The 16,316-nt window shown below is 40.6% G+C and overlaps 1 protein-coding gene across 1 annotated transcript in view; it reads left to right on the top strand.

Annotated features, from left to right (window-relative positions):
• Nucleotides 1-16,316, top strand: part of NFATC4 (nuclear factor of activated T cells 4) — a 2,196,128-nt gene that overhangs the window by 1,928,946 nt on the left and 250,866 nt on the right. The gene's annotated exons all lie outside the window — the stretch shown is intronic.

Below are 16,316 nucleotides of genomic sequence, written 5' to 3'. Positions count from 1 at the left end.
ACTGCTTGGTAGTAACTTGATTAAAGTGTAGCTATCATTTTAAGTCTTTTGGATAAAGCCCTTGGGCTTCAGACCAGTTGTTTTACATTAGGAAGGTTTGTGGCCTGCACTGTGGTGGCAGGACAGGTAGCTTACATCCTTCTAAGTTGTGAACTGCTGATTGAGGGCTCAGTGTCTGTTATTCTAAAAGTGTATTAGTTCTGGTTTAAACACTTGGGCTTCAGGCCAGTTATTTTACATTAAGAAGATTCGTGGTCTGCACTCTTGTGGGAAGAGAGGCTGGACTCTGCCCTTCTGAACTGGGAATTTCTGGTTAAAGGCTTATAGTGCCTGCATATTTGAACTGTTTCTTACTGAAATTGGTACACCTTGTTTGCTGTAGCATAGACTAGATCCATGCCTGCTGAATCTAGCTTTGTTTGTATGCTTGTTGTTTGTTTGCTTGTTATTTCCCTGAAACGATAATTCCACCTAAAACGCGGCTTTTCAGCGCTTCTGTGGATCCCTAGTGATATCTGCATTGCTTACTGTACTTATTTCCTTGTTTCACTTGAAAGAAAGTTACTGTTTGTCATTTTTGCATTTAAGTTACCTGTAAGACATTGCATTTAAGTTACCTGGCACTTGCTCACTAAAGCAATTATAAAAGTCAGCACTAAAAAATTAAAATCACTACACCCTCACAAACTCCCCTTGAGTACCTTGTTCCCCATTGGCCCTTTTTTTCAATTATAAAGGAATTCCCAATACTATTCTAGCATGTCTAAAGGTCAGTTGTCAATCTCCTCTCTGGTCCAGCTGGTGAATCTGGGAATCTTGAGGCAATGTTACAACTGCCTCATGTACACAGACAACCCTCTCCTCCTCCCAACAAATTCCAACACATGTGAGAGATGCAACCATATAGCCAAACTGGAGGCTAAGCTCTCTCAACTCAGTACTGGCATAACCAGTCAGGATTAGAAGGAAACCACACTCACTACAATTCCAGTCTCACATAGACCTACCACGACAGCAAACCAAACACATAAACACACAAAAACATACTCGGAGGCTCTGAATGAAAACCTGCCTAAGCAGCAGAGACCTCCAAAGCAGACACCCAAGCAACCGCTACCCCAAAACAAAACACGTGCAACACATAGCTCACAAAGCCAGTGTGCCAAACAGTCACAGCCCTTAAGGCTAAACAACACACCTGATACACTTGTAATAGGTGACTCTATCGTCAGGCACACTGATGTCCCGCTCACCAGGCTGAACAAGGAAAAGGTCATGGCGAGCTGCCTGTCGGGCGCTAGGATCCACCACATAACACAAGCACTCAGGTCACTCCAAGGCAAGTACAAATATGACTCGGTCAATGTCCATGCTGGTGTGAATGACCTGAGATGTACCTCCCTGGACTACATGAAAAGAGACATAGAGGAGCTCTCTGAGCATGTAGCCCAGGCCGGTATGACCCTGACCTTGAGTAGCATCTTACCCTTACCAAGAATGATGCCACAATATGAAGACAAGATGATCAATTTCAACAATTGGCTTAAGTATTGGTGTCATTCAAAGGGGATCCAATGCCTGTCAGCCTGGGATGACATGCTCGACAAGCCACGATGCTTCACTAGGGACGGCTTGCACCTGTCACCCCTGGGCTTTCGGATATTGGCAAAGGCTCTTGCTTCCCCCATAGTGCCTTTTTTAGGCAAGGCTCAAAAGACAAACCCACCTCCATAGGTATCACAAGGGATAAGAAACTAAGACTAATGCTACTCAACGCCAGAAGTCTAAACCTCAAGATGCACGCACTCAAAACTCTCCTTAGCATGGAGAAAATCGATATCTGTGCAGTAACAGAAACCTGGTTCAAGGCTCCCGAGAGCACCCCAGCACTACCAGGTTATACCTCATGCCATGCTTTTCAGCCCCAAAACTTGGACCAAACCACAAAAGGAGGGGGAGTATCAATATTCGTCAAAGATACCCACACCTCCAGGTTGGTGGCACAGCACAAAGCATCAGAGACTATCCATGTGCAACTAACAGTGGGTAAAACTGCCTTCCAGTTTATAGCCTGCTACAGACCACCCTCCCAAACCCAGGAACCCCACTCGGCCTTCCTGAGAACACTGGAAAATATGAAGGTCTCTCCAAACACCATTATATTGGGTGACTTCAACTACCAAAACATAGACTGGGAGCATTACTCTAGCTCCAACACCCTAGCCCAAAGGTTCCTAGAATTTATAAACTCAAATGCTATGGAACAACTTGTTACCACTCCCACAAGAGGGGAAAATGTACTGGACCTGATCATCACCAACATGGGGACTCTAGGCTCCAGACCAGAAGTGTATCCCCTCACTGGTAAGATCAGACCATAAACTAATCTCACTGGATATTCACATCCCGACCCCACCCCCTGCCCAGAAAACCACAGTGAAAAACTTCTCTAAAGCAAATTTCACACTCCTCAAAACTGAGATGGAATCCTTGAAAGCCCCCGAGCCTGTGGAAAATACAGCGCAGACCGCAGAATCCTTTATAAATGCATTCTATGAACACCTTCAGGAATGCATGGATCATGCAATCCCAAATAAAACTTCCAAAGGCAGACGTCCTGTCTGGTGGACCCCAGCCATAAACAAACTATACAATAGAAGGAGGAAGCTACTACATGATAGAGCAAAATCCCAAAAAGGGAAGGCATCTCTGATCAGTATTAGCAAAAAACTGTGGGCACTCATAAAATCGTCTAAGGCCAGCTTTGAGAGAAAAATTGCACAGGATAATCACAAGGCTTTCTTTAGTTCTGTTAGGAACCTGTGTGGGAATTCCCAGATATGCTCAGAATTAGTCCAAAATGACAAAAAATACATCGAACCCACAGACATTGCCAACATCCTAGCTGACAGGTTCAGCGCAAACTTCTCCCCCCCTCCCCACCAAAAGGGCAAATATCTATCCAGCAGAGTGCTGCCCCCCTGACATCTCAGATGCTCAGGTAAGAGTCACCCTCTCCAAAGCAAAAAACACAGCGTCAATGGGACCAGACGGTGTCCCGGGCTGCATCCTACATGAACTCCAAGAAGAGCTAAACCCAAACATAAAACTACTGTTCAATCTCAGCCTTACTACAGCAACAGTGTTCCCTCTCCACAAAGGTGGTACCTCAACGGATCCTGGAAACTATCACCCCATAAGCCTGACTAGCTTGGTCTGCAAAGCTATGGAAAGGATCATCATGGACCTCATAAATAAACATATTGGGGACCTACAGACACTGGATCCTACCCAGTTCAGCTTTGTTAAGGGCAGATCCTGCCTCTTAAACCTGGTCGATTTCTTTGAAACAGTCACCAAGGCCATTGTGAGGGAAGGTGGTCCACACAGCCTACCTGGACCTCGCAAAAGCCTTCGATACAATACCCCACTCGGGCATTATAGATAAGCTCACCAGCTTAAATATAAACCCCTATGTCACCAGATGGTTGCAAATTGGCTCAAGGACAGAACCCACATGGTTAGAATTGCTGGAGCCATGTCAGACTCCAAACCAGTTACAAGTGGCGTCCCACAAGGCTCAGTCCTGGGACCTCTCTTGTTTGGTATATATTTCTCGGAAGTACAGGCCAACACGGAAGGACTGTGGCTGACCAAGTTCACAGATGACTGCAAACTGGGTGCTATAATCAACTCTCCAGCCGACACAGGCATCCTCCAAAAGGGCCTCATAGAAACAGACAACTGGTGCCAGAGCCATGGCCTCAAGCTAAATGCCAAAAAGTGTATAGTCATCCCCTTTGGCAAAAACAAAGTGCCCACAAATTACCACATAGGTGGTAATCCATTAAGTACAGAAGAAGTAATTAGGGACCTGGGGACCCAAGTTGATAGCAATCTCTCATTTGACAACCATGTGGCCAAAGTGGTTAGAAAAACATTTTATATAGCCCACCTAATCATGAAGGGATTCACATCTAGATCAGGGGAGGTCATCGTGCCTCTTTACTCATCCCTCATCAGGCCCATAATTGAGTACAATGCCCCTTTTGGGATGTACCTTACCAGATACCTGCAGCAACTGGAAAGACCCCAAAAGTACCTCACCAGGAGGATCAAAGGTCTCAAACAGATGCCATATGTTGCCCGGTGAAAGAAACTCCAGCTCTACTCAGTGGCATACCGCCTGCTTAGAGGCGATCTGTGCCTGACGTATAAAGCCATGTCCAACCCAGAATTAATGAACATGCTGCACCTCAGGAAATCCAAATCCCATTGAGCTACGCACTCGAGAGACTTGAACCTCAGCACTGAAATAAATAGGACATGCTGGAGGGACAGATTCATAAGCCAGAGGCTCCCTTCACTCTGGAATAAAATCCCAGTCCAGGTTAGGCAGAGTCCCTCATTGACTCTCTTCAAGAGGAATCTTGATGAGTGGATGGGAGATCGTAGGTTTACCCCGGGTATCACTTCTGTGTCACTGTTAGACAGAGGCACAGTATACTAACCTCGAAAAAGGGCATAGCAAAATTAATTTAAAATGGGTGGTGAAAGCCAAACACACTCTGGCTAGGCTTATAAATGCCCTAGGGCAGATAGCCTAGTATGAACCTATGAACCTATAATCTTGGAAGATGCTGTGTAATGTGCCCTTCATATTTTCTTCTATTACTGATCAGTGCTATTGATGGTATTATTGATAAGTACTATTGATGGTATTATTGAAAAGTACTAATGGTATTACTGATAAATTTTATTGATGGTATTATTGATAAATATTATTAACGGTATTATTGATAAGTAGTATTGATGATATCATTAAAAAGTACTGTTGATGGTATTATTGATAAGTACTAATGGTATTACTGATAAATATTATTAACGGTATTATTGATAAGTAGTATTGATGATATTATTAAAAAGTACTGTTGATGATATCATTGATAAGTATTATTGATGGTATTATAGATAAATATTATTGATGGTATTATTGATAAATATTAATGTTATTATTGATAAGTACTATTGATGATATTGATAATTACTGGTGATGGTATCATTGATAATTACTAATGATGGTATTATTGCTAAGTATTATTGATGATATTATTGATAAGTACTATTGATGGTATTGATAAATATTGATGCTATTGAAAAGTACTAATGATGGTATTACTGATAAATATTGATTGTATTGATAAATATTAATGGTATTATTGATAAATATTATTGATGATATTATTGATAAGTGCTGTTGATGGTATTATTGATAAATATTATTGATGGTATTATTGATACATATTAGTGGTATTATTGATTATTATTGATATTGATAAGTAGTATTGGTATTGTCAATAAATATTATTGATGGTATTACTGATAAGTGCTGTTGATGGTATCATTGGTAACTACTAACGATGGTATTATTGATAATTATTACTGATGATATTATTGATAAGTGCTATTGATGGTATCATTGATAAATATTATTGATGATATTATTGAAAAGTACTAATGATGGTATTATTGATAAATAGTATTGATGGTATCATTGATAAATATTAATGGTATTATTGATAAGTATTATTGACAATATTATTAAGTACTGTTGATGGTATCATCAATAAATATTATTGATGGTATTATTGATAAATATTGTTGATGGTATTATTGATAAATATTATTAATGGTATTATTGATAATTATTATTGATAAGAACTGTTGATGGTATCATTGATAAGTATTATTGATGGTATTATTGATAAATATTATTGATGATATTAAGTACTATTGATGAAATTATTGATAAATAGTATTTATGATATTATTGATAAGGATTATTATTGGTATTATTGATATGTATTATTGATATTATTAAGTACTATTAATGGTATTATTGATATATATTATTGATGGTATTATTGGTAAGTACTGTTGATTGTATCATTGATAAGTATTATTAATGGTATTATTAAGTACTGTTGATGGTATTGCCACCGATTTACTGGATTCCCACCCACCTTTGGTGGTATTAAATTGCCCCATCTGGTTTTAGCCCCCTTCAACCATACATTTATGGTATATATTTTCAAAAGGAGTCAAATCAGATATTGCCTGATAGGCCATACAAGAGCAACTCTAAGAAACCTGTGAGAAATTAAATAAAATGATCACTGCTAAACCATACTAAACAGCTCAGCTTCTCCTGCATTATGAGTTTTTTGGTATGAAACCATTTTACCTATTCAGGTTCATTTAGGCAGGTTGTACAAAGCCTGCAAAGCCGAGCAGTATATTCAGTAATGAGTCACTTCAGTGAGCTACAGTGTGGTACAGTGATCCTCCTAGAGTGACTGCAGTTTATTCAATAATGGGTCATTTCAATGAGCTACAGTGTGGTACAGTGATCTCCCTAGAGTGACTGCAGTTTATTCAATAATGGGTCATTTCAGTGAGCTACAGTGTGGTACAGTGATTTCCATGGAGTGAATGCAGTTTATTCAATAATGAGCCATTTCAGTGAGCTACAGTGCGGTGCAGTGATCTCCCTAGAGTAACTGCAGTTTATTCAATAATGGGTCATTTCAGTGAGCTACAGTGATCTCCCAAGAGTGACTGCAGTTTATTCAATAATCAGCCATTTCAGTGAGCTACAGTGTGGTACAGTGATCTCCCTTGACTGACTGCAGTTTATTCAATAATGAGCCACTTCAGTGAGCTACAGTGTGGTGCAGTGATCTCCCTAGAGTGACTGCAGTTTATTCAATAATGGGTCATTTCAGTGAGCTACAGTGATCTCCCAAGAGTGACTGCAGTTTATTCAATAATCAGCCATTTCAGAAAGCTACAGTGTGGTACAGTGATCTCCCAAGAGTGACTGCAGTTTATTCAATAATGAGCCATTTCAGTGAGCTACAATGTGGTGCAGTGATTTCCATGGAGTGAATGCAGTTTATTCAATAATGAGCCATTTCAGTGAGCTACAGTGCGGTGCAGTGATCTCCCTAGAGTAACTGCAGTTTATTCAATAATGAGTCATTTCAGTGAGCTACAGTGTGGTGCAGTGATCTCCCTAGAGTGACTGGTATTTATTCAATAATGAGCCATTTCAGTGAGCTACAGTGTGGTACAGTGATCGCCCTATAATGACTGCAGTTTATTCAATAATGAGCCATTTCTGTGAGCTACAATGTGGTGCAGTGATCTCCATGGAGTGAATGCAATTTATTCAATAATGAGCCATTTCAGCAAGCTACAGGGCGGTGCAGTGATCTCCCTAGAGTGACTGCAGTTTATTCAATAATGGGTAATTTCAGTGAGCTACAGTGTGGTACAGTGATCTCTCTAGAGTGACTGCAGTTTATTCAATAATGAGCCATTTCAGTAAGCTGAAGTGTGGTACAGTGATCTCCCAAGAGTGACTGCAGTTTATTCAATAATGAGCCATTTCAGTGAGCTACAGTGTGGTGCAGTGATCTCCCTAGAGTGACCGCAGTTTATTCAATAATGGGTCATTTCAGTGAGCTACAATGTGGTACAGTGATCTCCATTGACTGACTGCAGTTTATTCAATAATGAGCCATTTCAGTGAGCTACAGTGTAGTACAGTGATCTCCCTAGAGTGACTACAGTTTATACATTAATGAGCCATGTCATTGAATAACATTGTGGTATAGTGATCTCCCTAGAGTGACTGCAGTTTCTACAATAATGAGCCATTTCAGTGAGCTACAATGTGCTGCAGTGATCTCCTTAGAGTGACTGCAGTTTTTTTTCAATAATGAGTCATTTCATTGAGTTACAGTGCAGTGCAGTGATCTCCCTAGAGTAACTGCAGTTTATTCAATAATGAGTCATTTCAGTGAGCTACAGTGTGGTGCAGTGATCTCCCTAGAGTGACTTCAGTTTATTCAATAATGAGCCATTTCAGTGAGCTACAGTGTGGTACAGTGATCTCCCTAGAATGATTGCAGTTTATTCAATAATGAGCCATTTTTTAAGAGCTGCAATGTGGTGCAGTGATCTCCATGGAGTGAATGCAGTTTATTCAATAATGAGCCATTTCAGTGAGCTACAGTGCAGTGCAGTGATCACCCTAGAGTGACTGCAGTTTATTCAATAATGGGTCATTTCAGTGAGCTACAGTGCGGTGCAGTGATCTCCCTAGAGTAACTGCAGTTTATTCAGTAATGAGTCATTTCAGTGAGCTACAGTGTGGTGTAGTGATCTCCCTAGAGTGACTGCAGTTTATTCAATAATGAGCCATTTCAGTGAGCTACATTGTGGTACAGTGATCTCCCTAGAATGACTGCAGTTTATTCAATAATGAGCCATTTCTGTGAGCTGCAATGTGGTGCACTGATCTCCATGGAGTGAATGCAGTTTATTCAATAATGAGCCATTTCAGCAAGCTACAGTGCGGTGCAGTGATCTCCCTAGAGTGACTGCAGTTTTTTTTCAGTAATGGGTCATTTCAGTGATCTACAGTGTGGTAAAGTGATCTCTCTAGACTGACTGCAGTTTATTCAATAATGAGCCATTTCAGTGAGCTACGGTGTGGTACAGTAATCTCCCTAGACTGACTGCAGTTTATTCAATAATGAACCATTTCAGTCAACTACAGTGTGGTGCAGTGATCTCCCTAGAGTGACTGGAGTTTATTCAATAATGATCTATTTCAGTGAGCTACAGTGAGGTGCAGTGATCTCTCTAAAGTGACTGCAGTTTATTCATTAATGAGCAATTTCAGTCAGCTATAGTGTGGTACAGTAATCTCCCTAGAGTGACTGCAGTTTATTCAATAATGAGTCATTTCAGTGACCTGCAATGTGGTACAGTGATCTCCTTAGAGTGTCTGCAGTTTATTTAATAATGAGTCATTTCAGTGAGCTACAATGTGGTACAGTGATCTCCATAGACTGACTGCAGTTTATTCAATAATGAGCCATTTCAGTGAGCTACAGTGTAGTACAGTGATCTCCCTAGAGTGACTACAGTTTATACAATAATGAGCCATTTCAGTGAGCTACAATGTGCTGCAGTGATCTCCTTAGAGTGACTGCAGTTTTTTTCAATAATGAGTCATTTCATTGAGTTACAGTGCGGTACAGTGATCTCCCTAGAGTGACTGCAGTTTATTCAATAATGAGCCATTTCAGTGAGCTACAATGTGCTGCAGTGATCTCCTTAGAGTGACTGCAGTTTTTTTCAATAATGAGTCATTTCATTGAGTTACAGTGCGGTACAGTGATCTCCCTAGAGTGACTGCAGTTTATTCAATAATGAGCCATTTCAGTGAGCTACAATGTGGTGCAGTGATCTCCATGGAGTGAATGCAGTTTATTCAATAATGAGCCATTTCAGTGAGCTACAGTGCGGTGCAGTGATCTCCCTAGAGTAACTGCAGTTTATTCAATAATGAGTCATTTCAGTGAGCTACAGTGTGGTACAGTGATCGCCCTAGAATGACTGCAGTTTATTCAATAATGAGCCATTTCTGTGAGCTACAATGCGGTTCAGTGATCTCCGTGGAGTGAATGCAGTTTATTCAATAATGAGCCATTTCAGTGAGCTGCAGTGCGGTTCAGTGATCTCCCTAGAGTGACTGCAGTTTTTTTCAGTAATGGGTCATTTCAATGATCTACAGTGTGGTAAAGTGATCTCTCTAGACTGACTGCAGTTTATTCAATAATGAGCCATTTCAGTGACCTACAGTGTGGTGCACTGATCTTCCTAGAGTGACTGCAGTTTATTCAGTAATGAGCCATTTCAGTGAGCTACGGTGTGGTACATTAATCTCCCTAGAGTGACTGCAGTTTATTCAATAATGAACCATTTCAGTCAACTACAGTGTGGTGCAGTGATCTCCCTAGAGTGACTGGAGTTTATTCAATAATGAGCTATTTCAGTGAGCTACAGTGAGGTGCAGTGATCTCTCTAAAGTGACTGCAGTTTATTCATTAATGAGCAATTTCAGTGAGCTATAGTGTGGTACAGTAATCTCCCTAGAGTGACTGTAGTTTATTGAATAAGGAGCCATTTCAGTGAGCTACAGTGTGGTACATTAATCTCCCTAGAGTGACCGCAGTTTATTCAATAATGAACCATTTCAGTCAACTACAGTGTGGTGCAGTGATCTTCCTAGAGTGACTGGAGTTTATTCAATAATGAGCTATTTCAGTGAGCTACAGTGAGGTGCAGTGATCTCTCTAAAGTGACTGCAGTTTATTCATTAATGAGCAATTTCAGTGAGCTATAGTGTGGTACAGTAATCTCCCTAGAGTGACTGCAGTTTATTCAATAATGAGTCATTTCAGTGACCTGCAATGTGGTACAGTGATCTCCTTAGAGTGTATGCAGTTTATTTAATAATGAGTCATTTCAGGGAGCTACAGTGTGGTACAGTGATCTCCATAGACTGACTGCAGTTTATTCAATAATGAGCCATTTCAGTGAGCTACAGTGTAGTACAGTGATCTCCCTAGAGTGACTACAGTTTATACATTAATGAGCCATGTCATTGAATAACATTGTGGTATAGTGATCTCCCTAGAGTGACTGCAGTTTCTACAATAATGAGCCATTTCAGTGAGCTACAATGTGCTGCAGTGATCTCCTTAGAGTGACTGCAGTTTTTTTTCAATAATGAGTCATTTCATTGAGCTACAGTGTGGTACAGTGATCTCCCTAGAGTGACTGCAGTTTATTCAATAATGAGCCATTTCAGTGAGCTACAATGTGGTGCAGTGATCTCCATGGAGTGAATGCAGTTTATTCAATAATGAGCCATTTCAGTGAGCTACAGTGCGGTGCAGTGATCTCCCTAGAGTAACTGCAGTTTATTCAATAATGAGTCATTTCAGTGAGCTACAGTGTGGTGCAGTGATCTCCCTAGAGTGACTGCAGTTTATTCAATAATGAGCCATTTCAGTGAGCTACAGTGTGGTACAGTGATTGCCCTAGAATGGCTGCAGTTTATTCAATAATGAGCCATTTCTGTGAGCTACAATGCGGTTCAGTGATCTCCGTGGAGTGAATGCAGTTTATTCAATAATGAGCCATTTCAGTGAGCTGCAGTGCAGTTCAGTGATCTCCCTAGAGTGACTGCAGTTTTTTTCAGTAATGGGTCATTTCAGTGATCTACAGTGTGGTAAAGTGATCTCTCTAGACTGACTGCAGTTTATTCAATAATGAGCCATTTCAGTGACCTACAGTGTGGTGCACTGATCTTCCTAGAGTGACTGCAGTTTATTCAATAATGAGCCATTTCAGTGAGCTATGGTGTGGTACATTAATCTCCCTAGAGTGACTGCAGTTTATTCAATAATGAACCATTTCAGTCAACTACAGTGTGGTGCAGTGATCTCCCTCGAGTGACTGGAGTTTATTCAATAATTAGCTATTTCAGTGAGCTACAGTGAGGTGCAGTGATCTCTCTAAAGTGACTGCAGTTTATTCATTAATGAGCAATTTCAGTGAGCTATAGTGTGGTACAGTAATCTCCCTAGAGTGACTGTAGTTTATTCAATAATGAGCCATTTCAGTGAGCTACGATGTGGTACATTAATCTCCCTAGAGTGACTGCAGTTTATTCAATAGTGAACCATTTCAGTCAACTACAGTGTGGTGCAGTGATCTCCCTAGAGTGACTGGAGTTTATTCAATAATGAGCTATTTCAGTGAGCTACAGTGAGGTGCAGTGATCTCTCTAAAGTGACTGCAGTTTATTCATTAATGAGCAATTTCAGTGAGCTATAGTGTGGTACAGTAATCTCCCTAGAGTGACTGTAGTTTATTCAATAATGAGTCATTTTAGTGACCTGCAATGTGGTACAGTGATCTCCTTAGAGTGTCTGGAGTTTATTTAATGAGTCATTTCAGCTAGCTACAGTGTAGTACAGTGATCTCCCTAGAGTGACTACAGTTTATTCAATAATGAGTCATTTCAGTGACCTGCAATGTGGTACAGTGTTCTCCATAGACTGACTGCAGTTTATTCAATAATGAGCCATTTCAGTGAGCTACAGTGTAGTACAGTGATCTCCCTAGAGCGACTACAGTTTATACATTAATGAGCAATGTCAGTGAATAACATTGTGTTATAGTGATCTCCCTGGAGTGACTGCAGTTTCTACTATAATGAGCCATTTCAGTGAGCTACAATGTGGTGCAGTGATCTCCTTAGACTGACTGCAGTTTTTTTCAATAATGAGTGATTTCATTGAGCTACAGTGCGGTACAGTGATCTCCCTAGAGTGACTGCAGTTTATTCAATAATGAGCCATTTTAGTGAGCTACAGTGTGGTACAGTGATCTCCATAGAGTGACTACAGTTTATACATTAATGAGCCATTTCAGGGAATGACATTGTGGTATTGTGATCTCCCTAGAGTGACTGCAGTTTATTCAGTAATGAGCAATTTCAGTGATCTACAGTGTGGTACTGTGATATCCATAGAATGACTGCAGTTTATTCAATAATGGGTCATTTCAGTGAGCTACAATGTGGTACAGTGATTTCCTTAGAGTGACTGCAGTTTATTCAGTAATGAGCAATTTCAGTGATCTACAGTGTGGTACAGTGATATCCGTAGAGTGACTGCAGTTTATTCAATAATGAACCATTTCAGTGGTCTACAGTGTGGTACAGTGATCTCCCTAGAGTGACTTCAGTTTATTCAATAATGGGTCATTTCAGTGAGTTACAATGTGGTACAGTGATTTCCTTAGAATGACTGCAGTTTATTCAGTAATGAGCAATTTCAGTGGTCTACAGTGTAGTACAGTGATCTCCCTATAGTGACTGCAGTTTATCCAATAATGAGTCATTTCAGTGAGCTACAATGGGGTGCAGTGATCTCCCTAGAGTGATTGCAGTTTATTCAATAATGAGCCATTTCAGTGAGCTACAATGGGGTGCAGTGATCTCCCTAGAGTGACTGCAGTTTATTCAATAATGAGCTATTTCTGTGAGCTGCAGTGTGGTGCAGTGATCTCCCTATAGTGACTGCAGTTTATCCAATAATGAGTCATTACAGTGAGCTACAGTGTGGTACAGTGATCTCCCTAGAGTGACTGCAGTTTATCCAATAATGAGTCATTACAGTGAGCTACAGTGTGGTACAGTGATCTCCCTAGAGTGACTGCAGTTTATTCAATAATGAGCCATTTCAGTGAGCTGCAGTGTGGTGCAGTGATCTCCCTGGAGTGACTATATATACCCCTTAGAATGAGACACCCTATAGAATATGCTGTTTATGTGCGAGCTGTGGAGAAGTGTGTAGTAAGCTTAACATCAAAATGATATGAAAATGCCTTACTTCTCACATGAGGAAGTTAAACATGCCCCCCTTAATCACTCCCTCATGTTATTTTGCTCAGCCTTTCAGACTCAAATCTAGCAAAGTTTGAAAAAGTTAATTCAAGAAAGGCAATCAGGACCCCGAATGACAATTCTACCTTACCATAAACGAGAGCATATGGTTCTCTTCCGTGTCTCTGAACCAGCACAATGTTAACAATTATTTACCTGAAACTGTGTATGTTGCCAAATGCTGAGAATCAATATGAAAAGCCTATTGGACATGCCTCCCAATTCCTCACATCTTTGGGATCTTTCTCATATATGGGCAACATTCCATAAGCTGTCTTGTTTATGTCACAGCTGAGTATGATATTAACAGGATGTGGACTGTGATACATTTCCTTCTAACCTGCATCCTTAGCCAATATTATAAAGCCTTTGGTCTTAGTGTAGCTGGTAGTGCTATGTATGGCTGAACACGTTGAGCAATATAGTCACGATATCCAAGTAGCATAAAAAAATTGTTTGCCAACATATTCCTTAAATAATAATTCTTATATATAGATAAACATGTTAGATCATTCAGAGGCAAGAATGTTTGCCCCATCTATTGAAAATCTGGCTCATAGTTATACTATACAAAATTCCAAGGTATGAATGAGTGTTCACACGACTCTTTCACTTTTAATTTAGTAATAATGAACTTAGATCACTAACATAACCTTGTAAGCCTATTCAAAAGTGATAAGTGAATTTCTGTCATGAGACTGAATAAAAGCATAAGGAAAATCAGTAGCTTTATAAAAAAAGTCTGTTTATTCAGCAGTAATGTTCCAACACTCATTCAGACCATGAATTCCTACTATATATAACAAATCACCTATACTTTCTTTTAAATAAATTACTGCATGTTAACCTATAACTTATTTATTTTATAGATGTTACTGTGTGTAACTAATCACTTATTCTTTCTTTTAAATAAATTACTTAATGTAACTAATCATTTATTCGGGAGGGCATCAGTAGCTTCACACCACCTCCCTCCTCAGATGATGCAGACAACTATGCTAAACAGTATGTCAATGCAGTATACAAGCACCTGTACACCTGCACGGACTCAACCTTACCCAACAGAACTAAAACCTGCTCCTCAAGGAAACACAAACTTGTCTGGTGGACATCCTCTATCAACAGGCTTTACAACAAAAGGAAGAAACTGTTGTCCAAGGGTAAAAAGGCACAAATTCCAAATTGGAAAAACTCCCTCCTTAGCCTCAACAAGCAAATTAGATCACTAGTGCAAACCCCCAAAGCCAGTTATGAATCAAAACTAGCCCTCAAAGCAAAGGGAAACCATAAAGCCTTTTTTCAGTTACGTCAGGAACCTCCATGGCAAAGCCCAGGTATGTTCCAAATTAGTACTTGATGGTACCACTTACACTGATCCTGTTGACTTAGCCAACCTGCCAACTTCACCCCCTGTCCCCCCAAATGCCCTTTCAACATCCCAGATACTTGTCCCACACCTCGCATCTCTGTAGATCAAGTGTTAAAGACCCTAATCCAAGGCAAAGAACACAACTTCCATGGGACCTGATAGTATCCCAAGCTGTATTCTGCACCATCTCCAGCAAGAACTAGGCTGACCAAGTTTGCAGATGACTGTAAGTCGGGTGATGTCATTGACTCCCCAAATGATGTTAATATATTACAAGAGGGTCTCACAGCAACAAATAACTAACTACAAGATGGTCTCACAGCAACAAATAACTGCTGCTATAGTTATGGCCTTAAGTTCATAGGTTCATAGGTTGGTACTAGGCTATCAGCCATAGGGCCTATACAAGCTTAGCCATAACAATTCCCTGGCTATTTCTTTCCACACTATTTACTTCCCTGGACCCCTGTCTAGCAGGGCGACTGACGTGATCCCTGGGGTGAATTTCCTTTCTCCCATCCAGTCGTCAAGGTTCCTTTTGAAGAGGGCCAAAGAGGCATTCTGCTTGACATGTATGGACAATCTATTCCACAGTTTGGGGAGTCTCTGGGTCAGGAACCTATCCCTGCAGCATGTTTTGTTTATTGTGATGACAAGGTTTTGATCCCTGGAGCGTTTGGCTCTGAGGGATTGGGATTTCTTTAAGTGTAGCATGCCCAACAGCTCTGGGTTTGCCATGGCCTTGTATGCTAAGCAGAGATTGCCTCTGAGTTAAACACAAAAAAATGTATTATCATACAATTCATCAAAAACATGGCCCCTACTGTTTACCACATCAACAGCAACCCTTGAGCGCACAACCTGTGGTGAGACACCTGGGTACACAGGTTAACAACAATCTCACATTTGACCATCATGTGGCGATGGTGGTCAGAAAAGTCTTTTTCTTGGTTCATCTCATAAGTAAAGGGATTGCATCCAGACAAAAAGGAGGTTATTACCTCTCTGTACACCTCCCTCATTAGGCCTACAATTGAGTATAATGCCCCATTTGGTATGTACCTCTCCAAACATCTGCACCAACTGCAAAGGCCACAGAAATACTTTACAAAGAGAATCCATGGCCTCCAACACCTGTCCTATACAGAGGGCCTCAAATCACTATCACTCTACTCGGTATCATACAGATTGCTCAGAGGTGATCTGTGTCTTGCCTACAAGGCAATCTCAGACCCTACCCAATTAGGAATACTCCTTATCCATAAGTCTAAGTCTTTGCACATTACCTGATCAAGAAGCCTAAATCTAATGTGCGATATCATCAAAACCTGCTGGAGAGACAGATTTGCCTCCCAGAGGCTGCCCTGTCTCTGGAATAGACTCCCCATACATGTCAAACAAAGTATGTCACTGACCATCTTCAAGCACAACCTTGATGACTGGATGGGAAACCACAAATTTGTCCCAAGGGTTCCACCTGTGTCCCTCACTGACAGTGGTGACTGGTGCTGATTGAGGTTTCTTTTTTGGGGATAAACTCTTGGCTAGGCTTGTAAGAACTCCAGGGCCATT

This window comes from Protopterus annectens, chromosome 12.part0, assembly GCF_019279795.1.
Source record: "Protopterus annectens isolate FY-2018-M chromosome 12.part0, PAN1.0, whole genome shotgun sequence".
NCBI lineage: Eukaryota > Metazoa > Chordata > Ceratodontiformes > Protopteridae > Protopterus > Protopterus annectens.
Note: the sequence above shows the minus strand (reverse complement) of the source record. Positions and strands in the feature narration are given on the sequence as shown.